This window comes from Canis lupus, chromosome 20, assembly GCF_048164855.1.
Source record: "Canis lupus baileyi chromosome 20, mCanLup2.hap1, whole genome shotgun sequence".
Classification (NCBI taxonomy): Eukaryota; Metazoa; Chordata; class Mammalia; order Carnivora; family Canidae; genus Canis; species Canis lupus.
The window spans coordinates 24,835,399-24,853,405 of record NC_132857.1 but is presented as its reverse complement, the minus strand read 5'-3'; positions in this window follow the sequence as shown (position 1 = coordinate 24,853,405).

Here is an 18,007-nt window from a genome sequence, read left to right as displayed (position 1 = left end):
TCTTCCATGCTTGCCTTCATGCGGCACTCTGCACACAGCCCGAGTGATTATTTGAAAAGCTAAATCAGATCCTTCTCTGATGAGTACTGTCAGGATAGTACTCTCTGAGTACATGATAGTACATGATAGTACTTTCCATCTCACTCAGAGTAGAATCTGGCCCCTGTAGCTTCTCTAATCTCAGGTCATTCTCTCCCTTCCCTCAGGACACTCCAGCTACACTTGTCTTCACTATTCCTTGGATGTGCCGAATGCCATGTCACCTCACAACTTTCGTACTTTTGCAATCCCCTTTGCCATCTCCATCTTCCTGCCCTCTCCTCCATACTTCTGCTTAAATGTCACTCTTTAAAAAGGATTTTCCTGACAACCCTACCCAAAATAACATCTCTGATACTAATACCCTTCTTTACTTTTCTTTAGAGCATCTATTACCACCTGGCATATGACTAGAATATAAACATCTTGAGGACATAGGCTTTGTGTCCCATGGCACACAGTAGGCACTCAAAAATCATTTACTGAATTAATGAATAAATGGGGATATTTGGGCAAGGATAGTCACCAAAATATTAACAATTATAGGTTTCAGGTGCTTTTTGTTTCTTCTTTATAATCTTCCCTATTGCTTGAGTAGCAAAATTCTTAAACATTTCTTTTTCCAAAAAAAAAAAACCACATTATTTTTCCTCAGTGACAAATCAGAGGATTTGGCTTGTTTATAGGAGTCTCTGATGGTTTAGATGAAGAACTCTTAAGGAAAAATGAGCTTATTACATTTCCTCTTAGAAATGCAAGATTATTAATAATCTCTGCAGCTCTCATTTTCCCACAGAACCTCAAGATGTTAGGTAGCTATTGCTTTATTTACTAGACATGGGTAGGAAGTCATATATTCAGGGTCCTAGTTCCTATGCTAGTATATGAGCCTTGTATCTTCCTGCTTATTGTAGTGGAGATAAACGTATCTTGTCTGTGTCAAAAACCAAATCACTAGTGTTTGCTGTAGTACTTAAGAAAAAGGAGATTGATGTTTCTTACATGTGTTTCTTTACTTTGGTTATTAATTGGTTAATATAATTGGCTGCTCCCAATTAGGAGCATAAATATTTACAATTGTTAGATCTTCTTGTTGTATAGACCTTTTAAGTATGATATAGCGCCCCTTTATATCTCTTCGTACAGTCTTTGGTTTAAAACCTAATTTATTGGGAGCCCCGGCGGTGCAGTGGTTTAGCGCTGCCTGCAGCCTGGGGTGTGATCCTGGAGACCTGGGATCGAGTCCCATGTCAGGCTTCCTGCGTGGAGCCTGCTTCTCCCTCTGCCTGTGTCTCTGCCTCTCTCTCTCTCTCTCTCTGAGTAAATAAATAAATAAATAAATAAATAAATAAATAAATCTTAAAAATAAATAAATAAAATCTAATTTATCTGATACGACGATTGATATCCCAGCTTTCTTTTGATATCCATTTGCATGATACATGGTTCTTCACCCCCTCATTTTCAGTCTACAGATACATTTAGGTCTAAAATGAGTCTCTCTTAAAGAGCTTATGGATGGTCTTGCTTTTTTTTTTTAAATCTAATCTGGATACCCTGTATCTTTTAACTGGAGCATGTAGCCCATTCATGTTTAGAGTAACTATTGAAAGATATGAATTTAGTGCCATTGTATTACCTGTACAATCCCTGTTTCTGCAGATTATCTCCGTTTCTTTCTGGTCTGTGTTACTCTTGGTCTCTCTTTGCTTACAGAATCCCCCTTAATATTACTTTCAGGGCTGGCTTTGTGGTCACATATTCTTTCAGTTTCTGTCTGTCTTGGAAGCTCTTCATCTCTCCTTCCATTCTGAATGACAACCTTGCTGGATTCAGTATTCTTGGCTGCATGTTTTTCTCATTTGGTATACTGAATATATCATGCCAGCCCGTTCTGGACTGCCAGGTCTCTGTGGAGAAGTCTGTTGTCAATCTGATATTTCTCCCTCTGTATGTTAGGAATCTCTTTCTGGACCTGCTTTCAGGATTTTCCCTTTATCTCTGAAATTCTCAAGCTTCATTATTCTATGTCAGGGTGTTGATCTATTTTTATTGATTTTAGGAGGGGTCCTCTCTACCTTTTGGATATGAATGCCTGTTTCCTTCCCCAGATTAGGAAAGTTCTCAGTTATGATTGTCTCAAATATATCCCCTGCCTCCCCCTCATTCCCACGCGCTGTGTGTCAGGAATTCCAATAATTCAGATCTTTGTTTTTTTAAATAGCATTATTTATGCCCATGAGGAGCCTCTCCTCATGGGCTATTAGTTGTTTTTCTCTCTTTTCTTCAGCTAACTTTCTTCCATCAACTTGTCTTCTATGTCACTTTTTCTCTCTTCTGCCTTATTTACCCTAGCTGTTAGAGCAACCAGTTTAGACTGCATCTCAGAGTATTTTAAAATTTGGCCTTATTAGATCTCATTTCTGCAGTAAGAGAATCTCTAGAGTCTTTTATGCTTTTTTTGAAGTCCAGCTAATCACTTTATAATTGTTATCCTGAATTCCATCTGATATTTTACTTAAATTCATATCCATTAGATCTGTGGCAGAGAATATTCCCTCTTGTTCTTACTTTTGTTGTGAATTCCTCCTTCTAGTCATTTTGTCCAGGGAAAAATGGCTGTATGAGTCAACAGAACTAAAATTTTCAACAATGACCCAAGCAAAATACACACTAGAAGAATCTGAAGAGGTTAGGAACCAGGAAAGAAAAGAAAAAAGACAAAGAAACACACACACACACACACACACACACAAAAAAAAAAAAGAAAAGAAAAGAAAAAAGGGGAGGAGAGAATATAACCTCACAGTGGAAAAAACAGGGTGATCCACTTGGTCCTGTGTATTTTGGTCTATATGTTAGAAGATACTAAATTCTAAAGTTATAAAGAAAACAAACAAATATATATATATATATATTTTATAAATATATATTTATTATATATATTACATATATTTTATAAAAACGAAATTGAATAGAGTCAAAGGAAGCCAAAAATGAAAAACATATCTGTAACATGTAATTGTAAAATATGAAAGTTTAAAAAAAGATTTAAAAAGAAAAAGTGGATTAAAAAAACTAGTTGAAATGGGAAAAAAGAAAAAAAGTAAAATTTTGAACTGAAAGACCAACAAATCATAAGAGAAAACCTTGAGTTCTTTCTGTATATTATTTTACCCTCCCACTGGAGTTTTCCAGTCCTGGTTGGTCAGTAAACTTGCTGTTCCCGTGTTCTTTCAGCCAGTATTCTGGGGTCTGGGAGGTGTGCTGTGCTGGTTCTCAGGTGTCTGTGCCTGGGCAGAGTTGCCCACCCCTTGCCAGGGAGCTGGGCTCAGTATAAGCTGTTTGCTGTGTGTGGCTTTTGTTCCCTGAAGGCTTTCCACACCACTTCAGAGGGTGGAAATAAAAATGACTGGCCCCCATCTCCAACCCCAGAGCTGAAAGATCGTGGTGTGTGCCAAACTCTACAGACTGCTATGGTGCCCACCCACTCACATCCTCCAGGGGGAAGATGGAGGGACACTGATTTGTGTGATTTGCAGGGCTCTGGCAGGGAGAGCTCCCCCCGCTAGTGCATGCAACTGCACGCCCCCTCCTAGAGGAAGGAGAGGGTCATCCTGTTTCTGTCCATTGCAGGAGTGTTCACAGAGTGTTCATCTGGTTGAGTGTGCACCCGCTCTGCCTTTCCTGAAAGAAGACGGAGGGTTGCTGCGTTCCCATCCTTTTCAGGGGCCCAACACCCAGAGCAGTCACCCAAGCCAGCCTTGGTTCCTTGTTTAGGGCAAAACAAGCTGAGGGTCCCCTCCCTGGTTCAGTCATTTAAAGCTGTTTCCCTGCAGCAATGCTTGTAATTCCTGCCAGCTGAGACACTCCTGTTCTTTCTGCACTTCCAGGGATATTGATACCCCACTGTCCCACCTTTAATTCTGCCCCCACTTCACCACTGAGTATCTTTCAGGCAGGGAAGTCTCTCACAGGAGCATATTTCTAAAGGTCACAATTTTGAGCTCCAGGGTCACATCACTTTCCAGTACCAGCTTACATAGGCTCCTCCACACCCCCACACTATTTATCTTCCAGTATGGCCCCTCCGTTTCTCTTCTCCACACTCCTACCTTGCAAAAAATGGTCACTTTTTTATTTGTTTTTTTAAGATTTAGATTTATTTATTTACTTATGAGAGAGAGAGAGAGAGAGAGAGAGAGGCAGAGACATAGTGAGAGGGAGAAGCAAGCTCCATGACAGGAGCCCAATGTGGGACTCGATCCCGGGACTCCAGGATCGCGCCCTGGGCCAAAGGCAGGCGCCAAACCACTGAGCCACCCAGGGATCCCCTCACTTTTCTATTTGTATTGTTCCAGCCATTCTTTCCTTACATCTCAGGTTGAATACATAGTTTTCAGGATGATTTGAGAGTTATCTAGCTAAATAAGGGGACGAGATGAAAGGAAGATCCCTCCCCTTTTGCCATCTTGCCTCTTCCAATTAATTTAATTTAAATATAAAATTAAAAATGGATCTTCCAAACCAGGAAAAAAAATTACATTGGCTATTTGGGATGTTCTGTGGTCCCATATAAATTTTAGCATTATTTGTTTGCCTTCTGTGAAGAGTACTATTTGTATTTTGATTTGGATTGTGTTACATCTGTAGATTGCTTTGGGTAGTAAGGACATTTTGAAAATATTAATTCCTCTGATCCATAAGCAGGGCCTATCATTCCATTTGTTTTGTTTTCAGTTTCATTCATCAGTGTTTTATTGTTTTCAGAGTATAGGTTTTTTACCTCCTTGGTTAAATGCATTCTTAGCCTCGGCCCCGGCGCCCCGACTAGACTAGCGGGGGGAGGCAGAGGCGGTCTCGGGTCCCCTGTAGGCTCCGCGGAGGGCGGGCCTCTGTGTGGCAGGTCTGCGGGGGGCGTGGCGGGGGCGGGGCGGGAGCTTGCCCAGGCGCCTGAGCCCGAGCGTGACCTGAAGGGGGCCAGGGCGTGGCCGCAGGAGGAGCTGTGCGCAGATGCGGCGACCTGGGCACGGCAGGAGGTTGCGCGGCCGCGCCCCCAGTCCAGGCCCGCGGTTCCCCGCGGTTCCCCGCGGTTCCCCGCGCTCCGGGCTCGCGGCAGCGGCTCTGCAGGCCTCGGCCCCCGGCGCGCAGGTCAGCGTGGGCCCCGGGAGGCGTGACGGGCCCCGGGGTGGCTGTGCGAGAGGCATCTGGCCCTCGCTGGTGGCGCGGCGGGTGCCTGGGAGGGACCGGAGGGGGACAGTGAGTCTTGGGGGCCGCATGGAGGCGCCCCCGTGGCGAGCCCGGCGGACACCCTTTGGGCCGCCAGGGTGCCGGGCAGAGGGCTGCGCGGGGGAGGAGTGGTGGCACCTGTTCTCGGAGGGGGGCGGCGGCGGGGCCTCCTACGTGTCAGGTCAGGTCTCACAGGAGCGGCTCAGGGAGGGTGTGGGGCCCCTCCACCGGGGCTCGGGGAGGTGCCGCCGAACCCATCCGCGGCTGCTCAGAGGGGTTAGGATGCAGGCACCTTGCGATGTCAGGGCAGGGCCTTGGGGCGGTGGCTTGAGGGCCTGGGCTGCTGGGCCCCCCCAGGCCCCCCAAGGCCCTTGGCTGTTCCTCCTCCCCCCACCCCCTCCCCGCTCTCAGGTCCCTCCCTAAGCTCCCCAGCCTGGCCGGCAGCATGCCCCCCTCCCCCTTGGTCCCTTTCAGGTGAATATGGCTACCTCTGAAATTGTTGAATTTTGAAATCGTTCCCCTTTCTGCACATCCTGTCCAGTATTTGTGGTTTCCTGTCTGGCCAATGTTCCCCATTCTCACCGGTGTAAGGTGGGATTTCGTTGTGCTTTTGACGTGTGTTTCCCTGATGGAAATAACAGTGATGCGGCGCATTTTCTCATGGGCTTGTCGGCCACGTCGACGTCTTGCTCTGTGCCATTTCGGTTCGTGTCTTTTGCCCATTTCCGGATTGGATGGTTGGTTTCTCTGCTGTTGAGTTGAATGGGTTCTTTAGAGATCGTGGATGCTGGCCCTTTATCTGACGGGTCATTTGCACGTAGCTTCTCCCATTCTGGAGGTTGTCTGTTGGTTTTGTTGAGTGTCTCTTTGGCTGTGCGGAAGCTTCTCATCCCGATGAAGTCCCAATAGTTCATCTTTGCTTTTGTTTTCTGGCCTTCACGGGTGTATCTTGCAAGAAGTTACTGTGGCCAAGTTCGGGAAGGACGTTGCCTGTGTTCTCCCCTAGGGTTTTGAGGGAATCTCATCTCACATTTACATCTTTCATCCATTTTGAGTTTTATCTCTGTGTATGGTGTGAGAGAATGGTCCAGTTTCATTCTTTTGCATGTGGCTGTCCAACGTTCCCAGCAGCCTTTAGTGAGGAGGCTGTCTTTTTTCCAGTGGATGGTCTCTCCTGCTTGGTCGAATATATGGTCCTGACCGTAGAGTTGAGGGTCCACTTCTGGATTTCTCTCTTCTGTCCCATTGATCCGTGTGTCTGTTTTTCTGCTAGTAGCACACTGTCTTGATGAGCACAGCTTTGTAGCACAACCTGAAGTCCGGCGTTGTGATGCCGCCAGCTGTGGTTTTCTTTTCTAATATTGCCCTGGGCATTCGGGGTCTTGTCTGATTCCACACTAATCTTCAGATGATTTGTGGCAACTCTCTGAAGGGAGCCTTTGGTATTTTTGATGATAGGGATTGCAATCAATGTGTAAATTGCCCTGGGTCAGTCACGTTGACATTTTCCCAATATATGAATTCTTCCAATCCAGGAGCATGGGATAGTTTTCCATCTCTTAGTGTCCTCCTCAATTTCTTTCAGATGTGTTCCGTGGTTTTTCGGGTAGAGATCCTTTACCTCTTTGGTTAGGTGTATTCCTGGGTATCTCATGCTTTTGGGTGCAGTTGTCACTGGAACCGACTCCTTAATTTCTCTTTCTTCAGAGTCATCGTTGGCGTATAGAGAGGTGACTGATTTCTTGGCATAGATTTAGGATCCTGCCACGCTGCCGAATTTGCTGTATGAGTTCTACGATCTTGGGGTGGAGTCTTTTGGGTTTTCCGGGTACAGTACCATGCATGCCATCGGTGAAGAGGGCAAGTTTGACTACTTCTTTGCCAATGTGAATGCCTTTTATTTTTTCTGTCGCTTGATTGCTGAGGCCGAGATGTCTAGTAGTATGTTGAGAAGACGTGGTGAGGGTGGACATCCCTGTCTCTCGTTCCTGATGTTCGAAGAAAGGCTCCCAGTGTTTCCACATTGTGGATGATAATTTGCCACGGGCTTTTCGTAGATGGATTTGAAGATGCTGAGGGACGTTCCCTCTATCCCTGTACTCTGAAGGATCTGTACTCTTGGATCTGCCATGGATGCCGTATTTTGTCAAATGCTTCCTCTGCGTCTCTTGAGAGGATCATCTGGTTCTTGTTTTCTCTCTTGCAGATCTGATGAAGCCCATCGAGTGTTCTCCGAGTGCTGAAGCAGCCTTGCACCCTGGCGATTAACCCCACTGGGTCGTGGTGAGTAACTTCTTAATCATGTCCCGTCGGATCCTGTTGGCTCATATCTTGTGGAGAAGGTGTGCGTCCGCCTTAATCAGGGACATCGGTCCAGCATTGTCCCCTTTTGGGGTCTTGGGTTTTGGAGTTAAGGTGATGCTGGCCTCCAAGAACGAGCTTGGAAGTATTCCATCTCTTTCTATCTTTCGGAGCAGCTTTAGTAGCATAGGTAGTCTTTCTTCTTGAAGCGCTGGATAGAATTCCCCTGGGAAGCCATCTGGCCCTGGACTTTTGTGTCTTGGGAGGTTTGTGTGTTTGTTTATAGGTTTCTTTCTTATTGGAGGTCATTTTGCCAACATCGAGTGTAACTCCCCCAGTGTTCATCGCATCAAGTGCCCCCCTCTGTGCCCGTCACCCAGTCAACCCCGCCCCCCGCGTTCCTCCCTTTCTTCCACCCCTTGTTCATTTCCCAGGGTTAGGAGTCTCTCCTGTTCTGTCTCCTTTTCTGCCATCTCCCACTCATTTTTTTCTTCTTTCTCCTCTGTTCCCTTTCACTATTTTTTTCATACTCCCCAAAAGAACGAGACCATAGAATGTTTGTCCTTCGCCGACTGCCTTCTTTTTCTTTGACTCAGCCATAATACCCTCTGGTTCCATCCACATCGAAGCAAATGGTGGGTGTTTGTCGTTTCTGATGGCTGAGTAATCTTCCATCGTGTACAGAGACCACTCGCCCTCCTTATCCATTCATCTTTCGATGGGCACCGAGGCTCCTTCCGCAGTGTGGCTATCGTGGGCATTGCAACTCGAAACCTCAGGGTGCACGTGTCCCGGTGTTTCCCCGCATCTGTATCTTTGGGGTACATCTCCACCAGTGCACCCCCATGCTGGATCGCAGGGCAGATCCGTTGTTACCTCTCTGAGGCACCTGCACACGGTTTTCCAGGCGTGGCTGCATCAGGTCACATTCCCACCAGCAGTGCAAGAGGGTTCCCTTTTCGCCACATCCTCGCCGACCTTCGCTGTTTCCTATCTTGTTAACGTTCACCGCAGTCGCTGGTGTGTCAGGTGGGATCTCGTGGTGCTTTTGACCCATATCTCCCTGACGGCCAGTGATGCGGAGCATTGTCTCACGTGCTTGTCGGCCATGCCTAGTCTTCCTCTGTGACATTTCCATTCATGTCTCTTGCCCGTCTTCCGGATTGGATCGTTGGTCTCTTTGCTGTGGAGTTGCAGAAGTTCTTCAGAGATCTTGGATGCTGGCCCTTTACCTGACAGGGTCATTTGCACATGTCTTCTCCCACTCTGTGGGTTGGCTTTGAGTTTTGTCGGGTGTTTCTTTTGCTGTGTGGAACCTGCTCATCTTGGTGAAGTCCCAGCAATCCTTTTCTTCGCTCTTGTTTCTCTGGCCTTCGTGGCTGATGTCATTTCTACGAAGTTGCTGTGGCCCAGTTCAAGAAGGGTGTTGTTGCCTTTGTCCTGCCCTAGGATTTTGATGGACTCTTGTCTTGCAAAATTGAGATCCTTCGTCCATTTTGAGTTTATCCTTGTGTATGGTGTGAGAGGAATGGTCCAGTTTCATTCTTCTGCGTGTGGCTGTCCAGTGTTCCCAGCAGCATTTATTGAAGAGACTGTCTTTTCTTTTTCCCCGTGCATGGTCTTTCCTGCCTGGCTGAATATTAGTTGCCCATAGAGTTGAGGGTCCACCTCTGGATGCTCTCTTCTGTTCCATTGATCGGCGTGTCTGTTTTTGTGCCAGTATCCCACTGTCTTGCCCGTCACAGCTTCGTGGCACAACGTGAAATCCGGCATTGTGCTGCCCCCGCAGTGGTTTTCTTGGCGACTCTTCCCGTGGCCGTTCGGGGTCTTTTCGCATTCCACACCAGCCTTCAGAGGACTTGCTCCAGCTCTCTGAAGAGAGTCCGTGCTATTTCTGACAGGGATTGCATTAGTTGTGTACATTGCCCTGGGTCACGTTGACATTTTCCCCAATATCAATTCTTCCAACCCAGGAGCGTGGAACCCTTTTCCATCTCTTTGTGTCTTCCTCAGTTTCTTTCTGACGTGTTCCACAGTGTTTCAGGAAGCCACCCGGCCCTAGACTTTTGTGTCCTGGGAGGTCTTTGATGATGACTGCTTTAATTTCCTCCCTGGATATTGACCTGTTGGGGTTTTCTGTGTCTTCCTGTTCCGTTTTTGGTAGTTTGTGGTTTTCCGGAAATGCGTTCGTTTCTTCTCGATTGCCCAATTTATTGGCGTATAGCTGCTCAGGATGAGTTTTTCAGATCGCTTGTATTTCCTACGTGGTGGTGGTGATCTCTCCTTTCTCATTCGTGTTTTTGTTAATTGGAGTCTTTTCTCTCTTCTTTTAATAAGGCTGGCTTCATGGTTTTTCTCTCTCTTATTGGTTCTTTCAGAGGTCCACCACCTGGTTTTGTGGATGTGTTTCCTCAGTTCTTCTGCTCTCTATTTCATTGAGTTCTGCTCGAATTTTTATTAACCGTCGTCGTCTGCTGGGTGAAGGTTTCATTTGCTGGTCCTTCTCCAGCTCCTTTAGGTGCCAGGTTAGTTTTCGTATTTGAGTTCTTTCCAGTGTTTGGATTGATGCTTGTATTGCGATGTCTTTCCCCTATTTGGGACCGCTTTTGCTGTATCCCAGAGATTCTGAACGGTTGGTTGTATCTTCGTTCTCATTGGTTTCCGTGAATTTTCTTAATTCTTCTCTGATGTCCTGGTTGACCCTTTCACCTTTTAGCAGGATGGTCCTTAACCTGCACGTGTTTGAAATCCTTGCAAACTTCTTGTGGTTGAGCTCTAGTTTCAGAGCATTATGGGCTGAAAATATGCAGGGGACGATCCCAAAGTTTTGGTATCGATTATGACCTGATTTGTGACCCAGTATGTGGTCTCTTCTGGACACAGTTCCACGTGCAATTGAGAAGAATGTGAATTCAGTTGCATTTGCATGTAAAGTTCTGTAAATATCTGTGAGATCCACCTGGTCCACTGTATCCTTTAGTGCTCTTGTTTCTTTGGAGATGCTGTGCCTGGAAGACCTGTCAATTGCAGAAAGCGCCGTATTCGAGTCTCCAAGTAAAAGGGTATTATTATCTAAGTATGTCTTAACTTTGCTTAGCGATTGATTGATATCCGTGGCAACTCCCACATTCAGGGCATAGATACCCACGATCGTTAGTTAGGTCGTCTTGTTGGATAGATCCCTTACGTACGATCTAGTCTAGTGATTGTGTGAGGTTTCCCACATAGAGTGTCATGTCCTCTGTGAAGAGTAGAGTTTGACTTCTTTGCCGATCCGGATGCCTTTTTTTTCTGTTTCGGAATGTCGCTGGGAAAGCGAGGACCACTACTATTCTGCCGAACGAGAGTGTTGAGGGTGGACACCCTGTCGTGTTCCTGACCTTAAGGGAAAAGCTCCAGGTTTTTCCCAATGAAGAGCACGTTCCCTCTCAGGGTCGTTTGTACATGGGTTTTATGATAATTGAGGTTTTTTTCCCAGTATGCGTACCCAGCAGAAGGTTTTCATCATGAAAGGATGGTCTATTTGGTCAAATGCTTTTTCTGCATCTATTGAGAGAATCCTACGGTTCTCATCCTTTGTTTCATTAACGTGGAGAGGGAAGGAGAGACAGAACTGGAGGGATGGACAGACACAGGGAGGGGGACACAGACAGGGAGGGAGAGATAGGGATGGGGAGGGAGAGACAGAGAGATGGTGAGGGAGAGACCGAGACAAGGAGGAAGAATGAGGAAGGGAGGGAGAGAGCCAGACATGGAAGGAGAGTCAGAGAGACAGGGAGGGAGAGACAGAGACAGAGAGACACCGAGAGCCCGGGAGGGATACACTGAGAGACAGGGAGGAAGAGTCAGAGAGAAAGGGAGGGAGACTGAGACACAGAGAGGGGAACACAGAGACAGGATGGAGAGAACGAGACGGAGTGAGAGACTGGGAGACACGAAGGGAGACACACAGAGACTGGCAGAGAGACAGAGACGCAAAGAGAGACAGAGACACAGGAAGGGAGAGTCGGCGAGACAGGGAGCGAGAGTCAGAGAGAGGGCGGGAGAGGAGACGGGGTGGGGGGCAGGGCGGGGACAGACTGAGATGGGGCAGCGGGGAGAGACAGACACAGACACAGGGAAGAGAGTCAGAGAGACAGGGATGGAGAGACAGAGACAGCGAGGGAGATACAGAAAGACAGGCAGGGAGAGGCAGGGAAACAGGTAGGGAGACACCGAGAGCCTGGGAGGGAGAGACCGAGACACAGAGAGAAGGAGGGTGAGATCTAGACACCGTTGGAGAGACAGAGAGGGAGGGAGACCGAGACACAGGGAGGGACAGACCCAGAGACAGGGAGGGAGAGACCGAGAGACAGGCGGGGGGAGACAGAGAGACAGGGAGTGAGAGCCAGAGCCATGGAGGGAGACCGAGATACAGTGAGGGAGAGGCCGAGAGACAGGATGAGAGAGAGACAGGGATGGAGACACACAGACAGGGAGGGACAGATGGAGACGGGTGGCGAGAGACAGGGATGGAGAGACCGAGGCAGGGAAGGAGAGACAGAAGTGGAGGGATGGACAGAGACAGGGAGGGAGAGATAGATAGAGGTGGGCAGGGAGACGGAGAGAAAGCGAGGGGGAGACCGAGAGACAGGGAGGGAGAGAGAGATGGAGACAGGGAGGAGTGACTGAGACGACGGGGGTGAGAGATCGAGATGGGGGAGAGACACAGGACAGGGAAGGAAGGATCCAGAGACAGGGAGGGACAGACAGACCAAGAGACAGAGAGGGAGAGATGAGACAGAGGGGAGAGACCAAGGTGCAGGGAGGGAGACCGAGAGACAGGAGGGGAGAGTCAGAGACAGGGAGGGAGGAGACAGCGAGACAGAGACAGGATGGAGAGAATGAGACAGGGAGGGAGACAAGTGAGAGTCCGAGAGACAAGAAGGTAGGCACAGAGACAGGGAGAGAGAGACAGCGAGGGACAGGCCATGATAGGCAGTAAGAGAAGAAAGACTGGGAGGGACACAGAGACTGGGAGGGCGAGGGAGAGAGAGAGAGATGGGGGTGGGGGCAGAGGCAGAGAGACTGGGAGGGAGACAGGGCCAGACCGGGAGGGAGAGCGAGGGAGACAGTGAGGGAGAGACAGAGACCGGGACGGAGGGACAGGGATGGAGACACAGAGCCAGAGAGAGGCTCCGTGCCTCCGTGAGCAGGTGTCCCTCGGGACTGAGCCGGGGCGCAAGGCCTCGGCCCCGGCGCCCCGACTAGACTAGCGGGGGGAGGCAGAGGCGGTCTCGGGTCCCCTGTAGGCTCCGCGGAGGGCGGGCCTCTGTGTGGCAGGTCTGCGGGGGGCGTGGCGGGGGCGGGGCGGGAGCTTGCCCAGGCGCCTGAGCCCGAGCGTGACCTGAAGGGGGCCGGGGCGTGGCCGCAGGAGGAGCTGTGCGCAGATGCGGCCACCTGGGCACAGCAGGAGGTTGCGCGGCCGCGCCCCCAGTCCAGGCCCGCGGTTCCCCGCGGTTCCCCGCGCTCCGGGCTCGCGGCAGCGGCTCTGCAGGCCTCGGCCCCCGGCGCGCAGGTCAGCGTGGGCCCCGGGAGGCGTGACGGGCCCCGGGGTGGCTGTGCGAGAGGCATCTGGCCCTCGCTGGTGGCGCGGCGGGTGCCTGGGAGGGACCGGAGGGGGACAGTGAGTCTTGGGGGCCGCATGGATGCGCCCCCGTGGCGAGCCCGGCGGACACCCTTTGGGCCGCCAGGGTGCCGGGCAGAGGGCTGCGCGGGGGAGGAGTGGTGGCACCTGTTCTCGGAGGGGGGCGGCGGTGGGGCCTCCTACGTGTCAGGTCAGGTCTCACAGGAGCGGCTCAGGGAGGGTGTGGGGCCCCTCCACCGGGGCTCGGGGAGGTGCCGCCGAACCCATCCGCGGCTGCTCAGAGGGGTTAGGATGCAGGCACCTTGCGATGTCAGGGCAGGGCCTAGGGGCGGTGGCTTGAGGGCCTGGGCTGCTGGGCCCCCCCAGGCCCCCCAAGGCCCTTGGCTGTTCCTCCTCCCCCCACCCCCTCCCCGCTCTCAGGTCCCTCCCTAAGCTCCCCAGCCTGGCCGGCAGCATGCCCCCCTCCCCCTTGGTCCCTTTCAGGTGAATATGGCTACCTCTGAAATTGTTGAATTTTGAAATCGTTCCCCTTTCTGCACATCCTGTCCAGTATTTGTGGTTTCCTGTCTGGCCAATGTTCCCCATTCTCACCGGTGTAAGGTGGGATTTCGTTGTGCTTTTGACGTGTGTTTCCCTGATGGAAATAACAGTGATGCGGCGCATTTTCTCATGGGCTTGTCGGCCACGTCGACGTCTTGCTCTGTGCCATTTCGGTTCGTGTCTTTTGCCCATTTCCGGATTGGATGGTTGGTTTCTCTGCTGTTGAGTTGAATGGGTTCTTTAGAGATCGTGGATGCTGGCCCTTTATCTGACGGGTCATTTGCACGTAGCTTCTCCCATTCTGGAGGTTGTCTGTTGGTTTTGTTGAGTGTCTCTTTGGCTGTGCGGAAGCTTCTCATCCCGATGAAGTCCCAATAGTTCATCTTTGCTTTTGTTTTCTGGCCTTCACGGGTGTATCTTGCAAGAAGTTACTGTGGCCAAGTTCGGGAAGGACGTTGCCTGTGTTCTCCCCTAGGGTTTTGAGGGAATCTCATCTCACATTTACATCTTTCATCCATTTTGAGTTTTATCTCTGTGTATGGTGTGAGAGAATGGTCCAGTTTCATTCTTTTGCATGTGGCTGTCCAACGTTCCCAGCAGCCTTTAGTGAGGAGGCTGTCTTTTTTCCAGTGGATGGTCTCTCCTGCTTGGTCGAATATATGGTCCTGACCGTAGAGTTGAGGGTCCACTTCTGGATTTCTCTCTTCTGTCCCATTGATCCGTGTGTCTGTTTTTCTGCTAGTAGCACACTGTCTTGATGAGCACAGCTTTGTAGCACAACCTGAAGTCCGGCGTTGTGATGCCGCCAGCTGTGGTTTTCTTTTCTAATATTGCCCTGGGCATTCGGGGTCTTGTCTGATTCCACACTAATCTTCAGATGATTTGTGGCAACTCTCTGAAGGGAGCCTTTGGTATTTTTGATGATAGGGATTGCAATCAATGTGTAAATTGCCCTGGGTCAGTCACGTTGACATTTTCCCAATATATGAATTCTTCCAATCCAGGAGCATGGGATAGTTTTCCATCTCTTAGTGTCCTCCTCAATTTCTTTCAGATGTGTTCCGTGGTTTTTCGGGTAGAGATCCTTTACCTCTTTGGTTAGGTGTATTCCTGGGTATCTCATGCTTTTGGGTGCAGTTGTCACTGGAACCGACTCCTTAATTTCTCTTTCTTCAGAGTCATCGTTGGCGTATAGAGAGGTGACTGATTTCTTGGCATAGATTTAGGATCCTGCCACGCTGCCGAATTTGCTGTATGAGTTCTACGATCTTGGGGTGGAGTCTTTTGGGTTTTCCGGGTACAGTACCATGCATGCCATCGGTGAAGAGGGCAAGTTTGACTACTTCTTTGCCAATGTGAATGCCTTTTATTTTTTCTGTCGCTTGATTGCTGAGGCCGAGATGTCTAGTAGTATGTTGAGAAGACGTGGTGAGGGTGGACATCCCTGTCTCTCGTTCCTGATGTTCGAAGAAAGGCTCCCAGTGTTTCCACATTGTGGATGATAATTTGCCACGGGCTTTTCGTAGATGGATTTGAAGATGCTGAGGGACGTTCCCTCTATCCCTGTACTCTGAAGGGTTTGGATCTGCCATGGATGCCGTATTTTGTCAAATGCTTCCTCTGCGTCTCTTGAGAGGATCATCTGGTTCTTGTTTTCTCTCTTGCAGATCTGATGAAGCCCATCGAGTGTTCTCCGAGTGCTGAAGCAGCCTTGCACCCTGGCGATTAACCCCACTGGGTCGTGGTGAGTAACTTCTTAATCATGTCCCGTCGGATCCTGTTGGCTCATATCTTGTGGAGAAGGTGTGCGTCCGCCTTAATCAGGGACATCGGTCCAGCATTGTCCCCTTTTGGGGTCTTGGGTTTTGGAGTTAAGGTGATGCTGGCCTCCAAGAACGAGCTTGGAAGTATTCCATCTCTTTCTATCTTTCGGAGCAGCTTTAGTAGCATAGGTAGTCTTTCTTCTTGAAGCGCTGGATAGAATTCCCCTGGGAAGCCATCTGGCCCTGGACTTTTGTGTCTTGGGAGGTTTGTGTGTTTGTTTATAGGTTTCTTTCTTATTGGAGGTCATTTTGCCAACATCGAGTGTAACTCCCCCAGTGTTCATGGCATCAAGTGCCCCCCTCTGTGCCCGTCACCCAGTCAACCCCGCCCCCCGCGTTCCTCCCTTTCTTCCACCCCTTGTTCATTTCCCAGGGTTAGGAGTCTCTCCTGTTCTGTCTCCTTTTCTGCCATCTCCCACTCATTTTTTTCTTCTTTCTCCTCTGTTCCCTTTCACTATTTTTTTCATACTCCCCAAAAGAACGAGACCATAGAATGTTTGTCCTTCGCCGACTGCCTTCTTTTTCTTTGACTCAGCCATAATACCCTCTGGTTCCATCCACATCGAAGCAAATGGTGGGTGTTTGTCGTTTCTGATGGCTGAGTAATCTTCCATCGTGTACAGAGACCACTCGCCCTCCTTATCCATTCATCTTTCGATGGGCACCGAGGCTCCTTCCGCAGTGTGGCTATCGTGGGCATTGCAACTCGAAACCTCAGGGTGCACGTGTCCCGGTGTTTCCCCGCATCTGTATCTTTGGGGTACATCTCCACCAGTGCACCCCCATGCTGGATCGCAGGGCAGATCCGTTGTTACCTCTCTGAGGCACCTGCACACGGTTTTCCAGGCGTGGCTGCATCAGGTCACATTCCCACCAGCAGTGCAAGAGGGTTCCCTTTTCGCCACATCCTCGCCGACCTTCGCTGTTTCCTATCTTGTTAACGTTCACCGCAGTCACTGGTGTGTCAGGTGGGATCTCGTGGTGCTTTTGACCCATATCTCCCTGACGGCCAGTGATGCGGAGCATTGTCTCACGTGCTTGTCGGCCATGCCTAGTCTTCCTCTGTGACATTTCCATTCATGTCTCTTGCCCGTCGTCCGGATTGGATCGTTGGTCTCTTTGCTGTGGAGTTGCAGAAGTTCTTCAGAGATCTTGGATACTGGCCCTTTACCTGACAGGGTCATTTGCACATGTCTTCTCCCACTCTGTGGGTTGGCTTTGAGTTTTGTCGGGTGTTTCCTTTGCTGTGTGGAACCTGCTCATCTTGGTGAAGTCCCAGCAATCCTTTTCTTCGCTCTTGTTTCTCTGGCCTTCGTGGCTGATGTCATTTCTACGAAGTTGCTGTGGCCCAGTTCAAGAAGGGTGTTGTTGCCTTTGTCCTGCCCTAGGATTTTGATGGACTCTTGTCTTGCATAATTGAGATCCTTCATCCATTTTGAGTTTATCCTTGTGTATGGTGTGAGAGGAATGGTCCAGTTTCATTCTTCTGCGTGTGGCTGTCCAGTGTTCCCAGCAGCATTTATTGAAGAGACTGTCTTTTCTTTTTCCCCGTGCATGGTCTTTCCTGCCTGGCTGAATATTAGTTGCCCATAGAGTTGAGGGTCCACCTCTGGATGCTCTCTTCTGTTCCATTGATCGGCGTGTCTGTTTTTGTGCCAGTATCCCACTGTCTTGCCCGTCACAGCTTCGTGGCACAACGTGAAATCCGGCATTGTGCTGCCCCCGCAGTGGTTTTCTTGGCGACTCTTCCCGTGGCCGTTCGGGGTCTTTTCGCATTCCACACCAGCCTTCAGAGGACTTGCTCCAGCTCTCTGAAGAGAGTCCGTGCTATTTCTGACAGGGATTGCATTAGTTGTGTATATTGCCCTGGGTCACGTTGACATTTTCCCCAATATCAATTCTTCCAACCCAGGAGCGTGGAACCCTTTTCCATCTCTTTGTGTCTTCCTCAGTTTCTTTCCGACGTGTTCCACAGTGTTTCAGGAAGCCACCCGGCCCTAGACTTTTGTGGTCCTGGGAGGTCTTTGATGATGACTGCTTTAATTTCCTCCCTGGATATTGACCTGTTGGGGTTTTCTGTGTCTTCCTGTTCCGTTTTTGGTAGTTTGTGGTTTTCCGGAAATGCGTTCGCTTCTTCTCGATTGCCCAATTTATTGGCGTATAGCTGCTCAGGATGAGTTTTTCAGATCGCTTGTATTTCCTACGTGGTGGTGGTGATCTCTCCTTTCTCATTCATGTTTTTGTTAATTGGAGTCTTTTCTCTCTTCTTTTAATAAGGCGGGCTTCATGGTTTTTCTCTCTCTTATTGGTTCTTTCAGAGGTCCACCACCTGGTTTTGTGGATGTGTTTCCTCAGTTCTTCTGCTCTCTATTTCATTGAGTTCTGCTCGAAGTTTTATTAACCGTCGTCTTCTGCTGGGTGAAGGTTTCATTTGCTGGTCCTTCTCCAG